We start from the raw sequence: 12,967 nt of genomic DNA on the forward strand, positions 1-12,967 counted from the left end.
TCCCAGTCAATATATGGAAAGTTAAAATCACCTACAATAACAACCTTGTGTTTCTTGCAACAGTCTCCAATGTCTTTACAAATTTCTTCCTCTAAATTTCTCAGATTGTTGGGTGGTATTTAATATAGCCCCATTAACATGTTCATAACTTTCTTATTTCTCAATTCCACCCATAACGTCTCACTAGTCAGATTCTCCAGTCTGTCCTGATGGAGCAGTGCCATGACATTTTCCCTAACTAGTAACGCCATCCCTCCTCCTTTACTCTCTCCCGATCTGTCAGTCCTGCCTCTCCTGCAACTGATTTTCACTAATGGCTAAAATGTCACAATTCCAGGTGTTGATCCATGCCCTGAGTTCACTCGCCTTTCCTACAATTTTTTTTTTGCATTGAAGTATACACAGCTCAGAACACTAGTTGCACCATGCTCAACCTTTTGATTCCTGACTTTGTCTGAGGTCTTATCAACATCCGTCTCCATTCTGGTTCCCATCCTCCTGTAATTCAAATTTAAACCCCACCATGCAGCATTTACAAACCTTCCTGCTCGGATAATAGTGCCCCTCCAGTTCAGGTGCAAACTATTCTTTCTGTACAGGTCCCAACTTCCCTGGAAGAGAGACCAATAATCCAAAAATCTTGTGCCCTCCCTCCTACACCAACTCCTTAGCCACGTATTAAATTGCATAATCTTCCTAGTTCTGGCCTCAGTAGCACATAGCATGGATAGCAATCCTGAGATCACAACCCTGAAGGTTCTGCCATTTAACTTAGCACCTAACTCCCTGAACTCCCTATGCAGAACCTCTTCACTCATCCTACCCATGTCATTGGTACCTACATAGACCACGACCTTTGTATGTTCACTCTCCCACTTAAGAATGCTGAAGACTTGAGCAAAGATGTCCTGGGCCATGGCACCTGGGAGGCAACATACCATCCGGGAATCATGTTCTCGCCCACAGAACCTCCTGTCCATTCCATTATCACCTTCTCCCCCCTTCCTTTCTAAGTCACAGAGCCAGACTCAGTGCCAGAGACCCAACCACTGTGACTTTCCTCTCTTAGGTCAACACCCCCCCCCCCTCCAAAGTATCCAGAGTGATATACCTGTTGTTGATGGAGATGGCCACAGGGTAACTCTGTCTCCTTAACCCCTTTCCCCTCCCCGACTGTCATCCAGTTTCCAGTGTCCTGTACCGTGAGTGTAACTACCTCTCTATATGTCCTGTCTATCACCCCTTCAGCCTCCCAGCTGATCCAGAGTCCATCCGGCTCCAGCTCCAACTCCTTAACATGGATTGTAAGAAACCACAGCTGGATGCACTTCTTGCAATTGTAGTCGTCAGGGACTGGAGGTTCTCCTGCCTTCCCACATCCCGCAAAAATTGCATTCCACTATCCTGCCTGGCATCTCTACTGTACTAACTAAGCAGATATAAAGAAGGGAAGAAAAAAAAACACAACCTAGACTTTTTCTTTACTTTTGCTTTCTCTTGACTGAAGCCTCAAAGAGCTAAAGCCTCAAGATCACCTTTCTGAATCTGTCCACTCAGACCACGGATGTTGCGACGATACGTTCTCCGGTATGTCACTAGAACTATTTACCAACTCCACTGGGGGGTATTGCAATGTGTCCTCCCAGAAGGATTTAGGTTGCCTTTGTCAGAATGATGACATTCATGATGCCACCACTATCACTTTACTAATCATTGTCAACCAACTTGCTCAAGTGTCATTTGTCATAGAGAGGCAGTGTGGTCTGAGGCTGCACTTGATGACCAGAGATACTTCTGAATGTGGACAATATTCTAGAAAAGTTTCAGATCAAACCACAGCATAGAGACAGGCCCTACCAAAATTGACCTCACGCTCAGCATTGATGCTAACATAGTCTTAGCTCTAATCCTTACAGATCTAAGTTCTGCCTTCGACACAATTGATCACAACATTCTCCTAGATTGCCTTGACAACTGGGTTGGCCTCTCTGGTCATGCCTTTAATTATTTTTGCTCATATATCTTAGGGAAAATTTGCCTTTCTTGGAGACTAATTTTCAAAGAGATACGATGTACCTTTCGGTGTTGCTCAGGGAAGTCATGTTGGTCACCTTGTCTTCTCCTTAGGAGACATCATTAGAGAGAATAATCCTGATTTCCACAGTTATGCAGATAACACACAATTGTACATCTTGGTTGGGTCTGACAATGATAACATCCTATCATCTCTGACTTCTGGTATGGCTGCAGAAAACAAATGGATGAACTATAATTCCCTAAAACTAAATGAGAATAAAACTGAAGTACCTTTGGTTGGTTGGAAAGCCAAAAGAGATTGACTTCTTGATAAACTTGTGAACTTATAAAATCAGAACTAAAAAGCCTTTGTGTTATCCTTGATTCCGATTTGAATTTTAAATCCCACATAAAGAAAGTGACCAGAGCAGCATTTCTGCTGTTAAGAAAAATAGCAAAGGTACATTTGCTTCTGTCACATAATGATACTGGAAAACTAATTCACACCTCTTATATTGAACAGACTAGATTACTGCAATGCACATTTACTGGCTTTCCAAAGTAATCTATTGACAAACTTCAACTGGCTTCCTAGATCTTTTAGAATGGATTTTAAGGTTCTCTTACTTGTTTTTAAAGCTCTTAATGGTCTGGGACCAGATTGCATCACAGAATCGTTCTCGTTTTACAATCCTGCTCGTGCTCTCATGTCTTCTTCTACCAATCTCTTAAATTTAAACTATCTCCCTCAAAAGATCATTGGCAGGTCAACTTTTTTAAAACTCACTGTTAATCTGTGGAATTCAATACCTAAAACTATAAAGAACGTAGACTCAGATGACATTTTTAAATGCTAGCAGAAAACCTATTCATTTAACTTTGATGTTAGCCAACACCTTTTTGTCATTTATTTTCATATTTATTTTTATGTTTCATTTTACTTTCATGTTTTCTTTTTATTCCATTGTAAAGTACTTTAAACTACATTGTCTGTGTGAAAAGAGCTCTAAGTCGTTATTACTGATTTCTATTTTAATTTTTTCTCAGCTCAAGCTGGTAACACCTGAGGTATGAACATAGCTATTTCTCAGTTGCTGGGAGCCACTTGATTGTGCCAGTGTAAGTAAGCGGTTTGAGTTAAACTGGTGCAGGATCCTGTAATGTTCTTGATTGTTTCTGGTTTCCTTTGGCAATTTCTGCATTTATCTCCTGAATTTGTTGATCTTTTATTATGTATTTTGATTATTTTTTATGTTAATCACCTGATTCTGTATTGCCACAAGGAACCCCTCTGTTTCTGGGAAGAAGTTTCCAACTCTGAGCCAGGCATTCGACACTTCCTTGTCGACATCTAGTCTGCTCAGATTGTGGGAATGCCTTCCATGGCAGGTCATGCTTTCCCTTGGTTAACCTTTTCTTCGGTAGTGATAACTGCTTCATTTTTCTGGGTTGGGTTTTCATTTTAGTTTAGTGGTGTGTACTTATCAGAATTGAAAATGCTCACATGGTGTGCCAAATCCTGTTTTTGTTGATGCTTAGAAGTTTTACCTGACTGTTGTGTAAATTTTTTTTGCTCATTATTCCTCTTCCTCCTTCTATCCTAAGTAATGTCAATCTAAGTGCATTCAAGTGCACATATTTTTTATAAAACTTGTCATTTCAGACCTTATTTTTCTTTGTAAGTTTTCCAGACCTGTTTTGGACCAAGATATCATACCAAAAGAATACACTATTATGTGGATAACAAAAGTGTTTATTGGCTTAGTTATATTTTTACTATCCAGCCCTGTCTGGCAGATTTTCTCAAGCCTTGAAGTAAATTCTGTCAGAAGTTTTCCCTTTATTACACCAGGATCTATTTTTCTTTGCTTGTTGATATCCCAGATACATACATGTTTCATTTTCAGCCATTGGTTGTATTATACCCTAGTGCTGTTTATATTAAAAAGACCTTAATGCTCCCGCTTCTTTCTCAAAAAAAAATCAGTTTCCGTCCATCACCACCATTCTCCATCTGGCAGAACTGGTCCTCACCCTCAACAATTCTTCCTTCAGCTACTCCCACTTTATCCAGACTCAAGGGGTAGCCATGGGCTCCCACATGGGGCCCAGCTATGCTCTCCTTTTCATTGGCTATGTAGGACAGTCCATATTCCAAGCCTTCTCCAGTAATGTTCCCCAACTCTTCCTCCGCGACACTGACGACTAAATTGGTGCTGCTTTATGCACCCACGCTGAGCTTGTCAATTACATCGATATTGCCTCCGTCTTCCACTCTGTCCTTAATTTCACTTGGTCCTTTGCTAACACTCCCTCTCCTTTTCGATGTCTGTCTGCAGACAATCTGTTGCCTGACATCTTTTATAAACCAACCAATTCCCATGGCTCTTGACCATACCGCTTCCCACTCTCTCTCCTGTAAAAATGCTATTCCCTTTTCTCATTTCCTTAATTTACACCACAAATGCAATTTTAGCATTCATTTCAATGCTGGAATATAAAAGCAAGGATGTCATGTTTAAGTTTTCATTGATTCTTGAGAATTTGGATAAAACAGGTTGTAATTTTGAAAAGAAAAAATTTTTAAATGTTAAAAAATCTAAATTTATATGTTTATAGAACAAGGTCTCAGCAATCAAGCAATATTTCGATGCAACCCCCTGATTTTGTAATTCTTTTCCATAAAATGTGTTTTTCCTGTCGTTACTTAGTTTTTATCAACAGTCAGACACAATAAAAAGCTAATTATTCCTATTTATTTAGTCTTATATAGATTTAAATCTTCTAAATCATTGTGCCTACACCATAGATACACATATATGCTGTTAAATGTTGAATATTCACTTTTGTTCATTTTTTATACTATTTCATGTGCACTTCTTTAAAAACTCTTACATCATGCAACTTTTATCATTAGCATTAAATATACAAAATAACAATTTTGGACATAAAAAACACATTTTTAATTTTAAAGAGACAATTACTTTAATACATCAACTATTTTGGAGGAACAGATTGTAGGCATTTTAATTTAAAACAAAGGAAGTCCCATCTGACGGTGGTGACTGAGACCTGACGGTGGTGACTGAGACCTGACGGTGGTGGTAGTGGCCTAATTACAACAAACAATTCCAACCTTTTCACCACTCAACTCAATGCTTCCTTGCTTAACAACTTTATTTAACAATTTGGTACAACAAATAACAATTTGTCATGTACATTTTATCCTTCTGTAAATATTATCAACAGTAAACAGCAAAATAAAAACTACAATACAACCGCAATGTTTAAGAATAAACATCAGAAAACACACCAGGAACTAAAAAAAAATTCCATCCATTTCTGGGCTTGAAAATCTTCAAAAATGTTCAGTCAGCTTTATCAGCAAGTAGACGATTAATATGCTCCTCCTTTATGAAGTCTGTGACTTCAGCAGACAGGTGGTAGATCTCCCTCGTCCTGCTTGCACGACCCAGTGATGATGGCTCCATCAGTCTGACCAGAATATCTTCAACTGGTACGAAGCACAAATCCTTTCCATCTGGTTTTGGATGGAAGCGCGTGTTGGGCCCATGAGGGTGGAAAAACTCCACTTGAACATCTTGATGATGAGCATCCACAGTGACAGCCGTTGCTAACCACCAACTTTGGTCATAAATGACTGCAAGCTAATCTCCACAATTAATGACACCAGCAGATATATCTGTCGTATTTCTAGTTTGCTCTCGTTGCCAATGCTTTATCAGTTTGTTCCTATCTTTTATTATCCTTTGAAGTTTATTTTTCAAAGCTATCATCTCTCTCAGGTATCTTGCTCTTGCTTTCATTCTTTCCCTTTCCCCTGCTATAGACTGCCTACTGCGAGCTGGCTCCTGTATAGTCTGATCCAATGGACTATCTGGGGGAGTTTCTGGATGTTCTGGGCCCTTTCTCTTATGCTCTCTTGGTTCTTGCTGTCTACGTTTCCACGCCTTTCTCTTACTCCTCTTTTCCCTTTCATTCAAATCACTGATAGTTTTTATCTTCCTATCTACTCTCCTCTTCCATCTTTGTTTTTCCTTTCTCAGGTATTCCTCCTTTAACTCTAGCTCACCATGTATTTTCTCTCTCGCTTTTTTGGTATTCCCTGTTTCTTCTCCTTCGCTCCTCCACTGATAGCTGCTGCCTAGTCCTAACTTCCTAAAATACATAAAAGGAAGGTCAGAATTTAATGGAATTACTATGAAATTGTGCAAAATTACTATGAATTTAATTATGTTTAATTTGGTGAAATTTTATAAAATGATTATGAAATGGTGCAACTAAATTCATTTATGGTTTTAGTCATTGGGGATACAGATAGTAAGGAAATATTGTACGCCTGTGTGTGGAAGAAATAAAGGGGAAATTATGTATATTATAAATAAAGAGGTTAATAAAACATTACAAGTCATATTACTATTTATTGTGATCATAAATTATATTCAAGCCTCCACTGAGGATGATTTGGATGTTTTTGTTAACACCGGCAAACCATGCGTCACTGCCGTCAGACAGAAAACCTGATGGCGTTGACATCCAACGGTAGTGACAAAAACACACTCTTTTACATGATATGCATGAGTTGTATACAGGAGCCATCTTGTTTTCCCTCTGTTGTCAGCTGCCTCTGGCCTCTACTTAAAATGCATAAATTTATAACATGACTTAAAATAATTATTTCTATACATAAGAGACAGTGTTAGCACATCATGGTTATGACAGTAGCAACATCAATAAACATGTAAAAATTATTGAAAAAAATGGCAGACTTACAGGAGCTTGTTTGACCTTGTTGCATTCAGCAGATGTGGAGGGTGGAAAGAGGGTCCTCAGGAATATAGTTGACCATGTGGTTGCCTGATTTTATTGCTTTTTTTTTATAGATATCTGACGGTGCTGACAAAAACTTGGGACACATTTTGAGCACCACAAAAGAAGAGTAAATATTGTTGAAAATTCACTGCTTTTAGTTTTAAAGAGGGTTTTCACTCTACTCTTTCATCTGGCATATATATTATACATTTTAAAGGATTTTTTCCACACTTTTTTATCAAATTGAAATGATAATCTCTTGTCTGAGGACTACAGATTTTGTGGGTACAGGGCTATCATATAGTCATATAATTTATAAAATTAAAAACAAACATATGAAAAAATGTTGCATTAGTGCAAAAGACCCTCAGATAATCAACCCTGATTATTTTAAATAAGAAAATGTTAATCATTTTCAATGGAATTAGCACTTTTCTTAGTGGGACATGTTTTCGCTGAAGTCTCAAGAATCAGTGTTTTCTTGATTAGTCAGGGCACGAAAGGTTAAGGGGAAAAGTCAGGAGATTGAGGCTGAGAGGCAAATGGATCAGCTATGATGAAATGGCGGAGCATACTCAGTGGGCCAAATGGCCTAATTCTGATCCTATAACTTAGGTCTTATGTTCCATTTATCCCTTCCACTAATCTTCTGCCTGGCACTTATCCCTGCAAGTAGTCAAAGTGCTACACCTCACCTCCATTCAGGGTCCCAAACAGCTACGCTCATCTAATGTATCCAGTGCTCCTGATATGACCTCCTCTACATTGGTGAGCCCTTTCGTAAATTAGAGGACCACTTCATCCAGCACCTCCGCTCCATCTGCCAAAAGTGGAACTTCCCGGTGGCTAAGCATTTTAATTCCCATTCCCATTCTGACATGTTGGTCCATGACCTCCTCTTCTGCTATGATGAGGCCACCCTCAGGGTACAGGAACAGCACCTTATATTCCATCTGGGTAACCGCCAACTTGATGCCATGAATATTGATTTCCCCTTGCAGAAAAAAATCTCCCTTCTTCTATTCCCCACTCTAGCTTTTTACTTCTTCTTACCTGCTGATCTCCTCCCCCTGGTGCCCTACCTCCTTCGCTTTCTCCAATGGTCCACTCTCCTCTCCTGTCAGATTCCTTCCTCTCCAGCCCTTTACTTTTACCTGGTTTCACCTATCACCTTCTAGCATTGACCTCGCTTCCTTCCCCTCACCCCACCTTTTCTTCTGGCATCTTCCCCCATCCTTTGCAGCCCTTAAGAGGGGCCTTGGCCCGAAACATCAACTGTTTGTTTACTTCCATAGATGCTGCTTGGCCTGTTGAGTTCCTCCAGCATTTTGTGTCTGTTGCTCGGATTTCCAGCATCTGCAGATTTTCTCTTTTTTATGCTCTGTTTTATATTCCACTAGCTCTACTCAACCTTTCTTTATGTTTACTGATGAAGAAGTGTATAATTTCCAATTGTCCATCAATAAAATGTGGGGCAAGGTATAATTCATTTGGTTGTCTCTGATTTGATGTCCTATTTTCGCTCAGTTCAGTCAATTACAGAGTGGGTTTAAAGCTAGACAAAACCATAGTGGGCTTAGAGAGTCACCCTGGAAAATGCCTTGGTTTATTTTGATACTGATGTTTGTTCTTCTTTGGTTTTTAAATGATAGGATAATAGAGGTGCCAGGCAGGATAGCTGAAGGATGTGGGAAGGCATGAAGACCTCCAGTGTCTCTGACAACTACAACTGCGAGAAGTGCATCCAGCTGCAGCTACTAACAATCCACATTAAGGAGTAGGAGCTGGAACAGGATGAACTCTGGATCATTCAGGAGATTGAAGGGGTGATAGGTGGGTCATATAGAGAGGTAGTTACACCCAAGTTGTAGGACACAGGAAACTGGGTGATGGTCAAGAAGGGGAAAGGAGTTAAGGAGCCAGTGCAGAGTACCTCTGTGGTCATTCCCCTCAACAACAGGTATATCACTTTGGATATTGTTGTGGGGGGGGGGGGGGTGACCTAATAGAGGAAAGTCACAGTGGTCAGGTCTCTGGCACCGAGTCTCCCCCTATGATTCAGAAGGGAAGGGTGGGAGATTTTTGGAAGATGAGACCTGTACAGAAAGGATGGTTTGCACCTGAACTAGAGGAGGACCAATATCCTAGTGGGAAGGTTTGTTAATGCTGCACGGTGGGACTTAAATGAGAGTTGTGGGGCTATGGGAACCAGCATGCCAGAACAGTTAGTGGAGAGGTTGTGGAGGCAGATGTTCGTAAGACCTCAGACAAAGTTAGGAATTAAAAGGTTGAGCATGGTGCAGCTACTGTCCTGAGCTAGCTATATTTCAATGGAATAAGTATCATAGGAAAGGCATATAATAGTGCTGATGATGTGGTAGCTAATTTACAAACAGAGGCAATGTGTAGTGAGGAGAGACTGCTGATAGGGGAAAGTTGCAGTCAACAGGATGAGTTTCAATCTAAAAGGCAGACAAAATTGAAAAGGGTGGATACAGGACTGAAGGTGTCACATTTGATTACATGTACTAAACAGAATAAAGTAGGTGAACTTGCAGCACAGTTGTGAATGGACATGTATGATGTTGTAGGCATCACTGAATCATGGCTGAAAGAAGATTATAGCTGGGAGCTGAATGTATTGAAAGGACAGGCAGGAGGGCAAAGGAGGCGGTATTGCTCTGTTGGTAAAAATTGAAATCAAATCATTAGAAAGAGGTGACATAGGGTCGGAAGGTGTTGAGTTATTGTGGATAGAGCTGAGGAACTACAATGGTAAAAAGACCCTGATGGGAGTTGTAAACAGACCCCCAAACAGTAGTAAAGGTGAGGCCTACAAATTACAAGGGAATATAGAAAATGCATGCCAAAAGGGCAATGTTACAATAGTCACGGGGGACTTCAATATGCAGGTAGATTGGAAAAATCAGGTTGGTGCTGGATTACAGGAGGTGGAATTTCTAGTGTGCCTATGAGTTGGTTTTTTAGAACAGCTTGTGGTTGAGCCCACAGGAGGACAAGCTACTCTGGACTGGGTGTTGTGCAATGAACCAGAACTGATTAGAGAGCTCAAGGTAAAAGAACCCTTCAGAGCAAGTGATATAAGTATGATCGAATTCACGTTGAAATTTGAGAAGGAGAAGCTAAAGTCAGGTGTATCAGTATTACAGTACAGAAAAGGGAATTACAGAGGCATGAGAGAGGAGTTGCCAGCATTGATTGGAAAAGAACACTGGCGGATATGATGGAAGAGCAGCAGTGGCTGGAATTTCTGGAAGCAATTCAGAAGGCACAGGATCCATACATCCCAAGGAGTCATTAAGAAGTTGAAGATGGAATAAGAAAGTAAGTTAGCTAATAATATTCAAGAAGATACTAAAAGTTTTTTCAGATACATAAAATGTAAAAGAGAGGCAAGAGTAGATATCAGACTGCTGGAAAACTATGCTGGAGAGGTAGTAATGGGGGACAAGGAATGGTGGATGAGCTGAAGAAGTATTTTGCAAAGACCCTAGCAGTATTGTAGAAGTTCCAGGTATCAGGGGTCATGAAGTGTGTGAACTAGAGAGAAAGTTCTGGGGAAACTAAATGGTCTGAAGGTAAATGTCACCTGGACCAGTTGATGTACACACCAGGGTTCTGGAAGAGGTGACTGAACATTGTGGAGGCATTAGTAATGATCTTCCAAGAATCACTAGATTCTGGAATGGTTCTGGAACACTGGAAAATTGCAAATCTTAATCCACTGTTCAAGAAGGGAGGGAGGCAGAAGAAAGGAAACTATAGGCCAGTTAGTCTGACCTCAGTGGTTGGGAAGGTGTTGGAGTTGATTATCAAGGATGAGATCTCAGAGTATTTGCAGGCACATGATTAAAAAAGGTTGTAGTCAGCATGGTTTCCTCAAGGGAAAACCTTGCCTGACAAGTCTACTGGAATTCATTGAAGAAATAACAACTGGATAGACAAAGGATAATTGGTTGATGTTGTGTATTTCAGGTGGCCTTTCACAAGATAACACACATATGGCTGCTTAACATGCTACGAGCCCATAGTATTACAGGGAGAAGATTCTAGCATGGATAAAGCAGTGGCTGATTGGCAGGAGGTAAAGAGTGGGAATAAAGGAAGCCTTTTCTGGTTGGCTACTGGTGACTAGTGGTGTTTCATATGTTGGGACCATTTATTTTTACATTATATATCAATGGTTTAGATGATGGAATTGATGGCTTTGTTGAAAAGTTTCCAAACAATATGAAGATAGGTGAAGGGGCAGGTAGTTTTGAGGAAGCAGAGAGGTTACAGAAGGACATAGATAGATTAGGAGAATGAGCAAATAAATTGCAGATGTCATAGTGTTGGGAAGTGTATGGTCATGCACTTTAGTAGAAGAAATGAAAGAGTTGACTATTTTCTAAATGGAGAGAAAATGCAAAACCTGAGGCACAAATGGTCTTTGTGCAGGATTCCCTAAAGGTTATTTTGCAAGTTGAGTCTGTGGTGAAGAAGGCAAATGCAATGTTAGCATTCATTTCAAATGGACTAGAATATAAAAGCAAGGATGTAACGTTGAGATTTTATAAAGCACTGTTGAGGCCTCACTTGGAGTATTGTGAGCAATTTTGGGCCTCTTATCTTAGAAAGAACGCATTGAAACTGGAGAGGGTTCAAAAGAGGTTCATGAAAATGTTTCCAAGATTGAATGGCTTATCGTATGAAAAGTATTTGCTGGCCCTGGGTCTATATTCACTAAAATTCAGAAGAATGAGGGGTGACCTCATTGAAACCTATTGAATGATGAAAACCCTTGATAGAGTGGATTTGGGAGAAGATGTTCCCTCTGTTTGGAGAGTCTAAGACCAGAGGACACAGCCTCAGAACAGAGGGGCATCCTTTTAGAATGGAGATGAGGAGGAATTTGTTTAGCTGGAGAGTAGTGCATCTGTGGAATTCTTTGTTATGGGCAGCTGTGGAAGCAGAGTCTTTATGTATATTTAAGGCAGAGGTTGATAGATTCTTGATCAGTCGGGGATGAGGGGATGCAGGGAGAAGGCAGGAGATTGAGGCTGAGAGGAAAATTGGAACAGCCATGATGAAATAGCAATACAGACTCGATGGGCCAAATGGTTTAATTCTACTCCTATATACTATTGGCTTGCAGTATGCCAAAGCTTCATCAGATGTTGTAGGAATTTCACAATTATTGGATGTAGTTTATATATATCAAGAACTTCTATTAACTTTGACTGAGGGGCAGAATCAAATTGGTAATCAACATAACATGAAAGATTTCAGTTTTTCTGCTGAGCTTGATTGAGAATTACAGAATATATTATCAGTCGTTCTTTACATCCTTTCATACCCTTATGGCATCCATTCTGCTCTGCTGTAAGTATATTGCGGTTATCTAAGTGATTAGTTGTGAGATGCATGATGTTACAATTTTATATATAGTTTGTAAATGAGTAATAGGACGATATTTTGCTGGGTCATTTGTGATTTCTCCTTTAGATAAGAGATGTTTTATCATTTCATGATTTTTAAGAAAATTGTTGATATGTATTATTAGGTACGAATGAAGGCAAGTAAATTTTTATATCAATAATTATGAATATTATTACAGCAAGTATTTTTCCATTTCTGGGTAATTTTTATAACCACTTTTAGCAAATCCATTGTAATTTCAGGCATTTGCATGTCTTCAATTGTGTGTGTGTTCTTTTTCCTCCGTAATCCAGCTTGCTTCTTGATTGTGGATCATCCTGTTTGACCAGATATTCAATCAAAAGTTCATTATCTCTCTGTTCATTGGTAATTCTGTAAGAGGGTTGTTGACATTTTGGTGCATCAAATTTAGTTTCAGTGTCCTATGTAAACCTTCAATGTTCCTGACCTGATAATTCTGTTTTTTCCATCTGGTGCACTTCATCTATCTATTTAGTCTGGCTTTGTATGCACCAAGATTTTGGTTTAGTGTATCTATAAATTCTAAAATGCTTTTGTTAGGTTGATCATATCTTGTGTGGCTCTTGTATTTCTTTAGCTTTTCTCTTAACTTTCTTGCTCGGATTATCCATTTTATACTCCATTATGCAGGCTATTTCTGCTCTTGGTTTCAATT

This window comes from Mobula birostris, chromosome 4 (genome assembly GCF_030028105.1).
Source record: "Mobula birostris isolate sMobBir1 chromosome 4, sMobBir1.hap1, whole genome shotgun sequence".
Lineage (NCBI taxonomy): Eukaryota > Metazoa > Chordata > Chondrichthyes > Myliobatiformes > Myliobatidae > Mobula > Mobula birostris.